The 2887-nt window shown below is 43.1% G+C and overlaps 1 long non-coding RNA gene across 1 annotated transcript in view; it reads left to right on the forward strand.

Annotated features, from left to right (window-relative positions):
- Nucleotides 1-811: 811 nt before the first annotated feature.
- Nucleotides 812-2887, forward strand: part of LOC133666875 (uncharacterized) — a 33079-nt gene continuing 31003 nt past the window's right edge. Inside the window, exon 1 of the long non-coding RNA XR_009831669.1 lies at nucleotides 812-2880. This is a non-coding gene — a long non-coding RNA (uncharacterized LOC133666875). The remainder of the gene's footprint in view (nucleotides 2881-2887) is intronic.

The raw sequence follows: 2887 nt of genomic DNA on the forward strand, positions 1-2887 counted from the left end.
AAGCATCGAAAGGAGCGACGGAAAAGGAGATGGTAACCTCTAGTCCAGTCGTCCTCTCGTAAAAAAGCAAAAACGAGTATGAAATGTTATACGAGCGTTTCCCATGGAAAATTTTACCAACGTACTCGATTCCACGCCATTACGCTCGCCCAGCTTAAAGCCACGATGCAAAATCTCTTTCTGGCAAGAACTCGCTACGTCCCTATCCATTCGAAAATGCAACCTGGCTCAGATCCAACAGCGTCCTGCTCTTTCTCCTTTAGTCGTTTCCTCTTTGACGCCGCGTCTTCCGATGTCGTACATCCTGCCTTTCTGCACATTTCGCAGTCCTACTCCTCCCTACCCTTGAAAACTTTCCCTCAGTGACCGGATCTATGTGTATTTTTTTCACGTTACCTATCCCTGAACGAACCACGTTCAAGCAACTTCCGGTTACAAGGCTTGCATGGATTGTATATGTGTGCATGTTTCAGACACAATTTCGCCATGATTCACGAATACAATAGAACTCTGTTTATACGAGCTCTGTTTATATGTCGGGAGATAAGTATATTTGTAATTAGATTGTAATAGATGTAATACAAGTTCGCTTTGTTTTCCTTTCTAACTTATGTTTTTTTCTTCCAGTTAGTTCTTCGTACTCGATAATTTTGTATTTATCTTATGCAATTTAATTTGAATGGAGATACAAAATTAATTATATTGTAATATATATTCAAATTCAAAAATTTCCTTAATTTTTTTTCCCCCTTGAAGAATCATATTTATTTTTGAAGAGGTTTATAGAATTTATTCGAGTATTAATATAACAAACAGTTTCAAAAGTTTTCCTTATTCTTGTAAGAAATATACTTGGAAAAAATATTGGAATGCAGAAGTTATAACATATCTATTTTATATCTTAATGTTTATAACGAATAGATAGAACGAACAATTTCCTAATACCTTGAATAAGAGAAAATCAAACGCTAATAAAATTTCGTTCGAATGAACAAAGTTCTATCACGAAACGGGAATCTTGATTAAATTTTCGTTCAAAAATAAAATCGGATCGGTTCCTGATTTAACCCCGTTCAGCCAGCGCTGAACTCGGCTTATAATTCTCGTAAACATCATAAAATATATGGGAAGCTACGTCACTTTCCTGTTTTTTCCGGGATACTGCACGTTTTAAAACACCTCTTGCAATTTTTATCGACAGCAAGCACACCGATCATCGCTCGCTAAAATGTTTACCCACCCCCGATTCATCCGGTGCAACCGAAAAACAAGATATTATCCCGATCGGTAATAAATTGCCGCGTATGATCGATAGAGAGAGAGAGAGAGAGAGAGAGAGAGAGAGAGAGAGAACGCGTAACTTTTCTTTCTTATGAAAATTTACCGTTGTGTACGGGTGGATTTATCGGGGGTTGAATTTACAAGCTGTCGCGCGCGCGGCCGCCAGCTAGCCTTTCCAAACGATAAATTTCTTGGACTTTATCCAGCCACGTTCATTCGTGTTTGTCTTACGTTTAAACTTCGCCCATTCCCGCTTCGAAAGGGGTTAGTCGTCGTCTCCTCCCCCCTCAGGAAACTTCCCTCCTCTACTCTCGCAAACGGGGTTCTCTCGCGTCGCGCTTAATTAGCCGGGAGTAAGTTTCGAAATTATAATTCCTCTTTGATCATCGCGAGGACCGACCGAAACCCGCGGCGTCGAAAGGTAAACGTTCTTGTAAGGTGCGCAAACGAACACCTCTATGTGGATTTTCTCGTATAAATTCGAGTTCTCTTCTTCCACCCCTTTTGCTCTCTCTCTCTCTCTTTCTCTCGTTGATGGAAACGAGAGCGGAAATGAGCAGCGCGGACGAAATAGAAAATAAAAATCGCGTTAATTTGTTCCTCTCCACCCAATTGTGTACCGGATCCGGGGCAAAAACGTTCGTTAAACGAAAAAAAAGAAATAGAAATAGATTCACTTAATCCGTCGACGGAAAGGAAAAATAGAATATCTCAGAAGAAAATCATTCTGACTGAAACGAGACATCGATTTGGACTACTTTGACGATTAGGTAGCGACCGCAGCTATTTTCATCGCTAAGATAAACTCGGTTTCTCCTAGACCTTCTTAGCCTTTGTTAGGCGGTACAAGCGGGAAGAGGAGACAAGTCGTAAGGGCGTTCCGAGAGCGGCTAAAGAGACAGGGGAGAGAGGGTGCATGAGGGCCGTTAAGGGTGGAGAAACAGGGGGTGGAAACATAGGTAAGCTTGAAAAAAGGAGAGAAGGGAGAGGAGAGAGAGAAAGGGAGACAGGGCAAATGGAAAAGAAATTCCCATTACTTTGGAGGAGAGACGTCTAGTACTCTTCTTCTTCTTCTTCTACTTCTTCCTCTTCGTCTTCCCGTGTCTTTACCTCCTTTTCGTCCTCTCCTTTCCGTTTCCTCCGCTTCCTCCTACCGGTCTGTTACGCGGTCTCCACGAGACTCGGGGACACGATGCACGCATGTGCCATGGGGTCATTCTATCGATTTCTCTGGTTCGCGTGGCAGTCACGAGGAGGCGTACCCGGAGTCGTGCTCCCGCTGCACCAGCACGCCACCCAAAACAGCCTCGCGTATCGTCGCAACCGGGTTGCCTTTTCAAGGTTAACCTACACGTATACGTATACGTACATACCACGAACACCATCGAAAGTGCCGGTAGCCTTGTCTTGAAGTGTTCCTCCACATTTTCGCGGACCAACTTTTCGATACGGTTTTTCACGTGCGCGCTTCGAGAGGGTGAGAGAACGTTAATCGAACTTGGTGATTTTCGACGGTTTGGTGAAAAAACAGGGGGAAGTCGGAAGCTTTCCGTGTTTCCAGACTAGGTGACCTGTGTTTTTCTTCTTTTTTTTTTCACGGTGAGTA

The sequence above is a fragment of the Apis cerana genome, linkage group LG10 (assembly GCF_029169275.1).
Source record: "Apis cerana isolate GH-2021 linkage group LG10, AcerK_1.0, whole genome shotgun sequence".
NCBI classification, from domain to species: Eukaryota; Metazoa; Arthropoda; class Insecta; order Hymenoptera; family Apidae; genus Apis; species Apis cerana.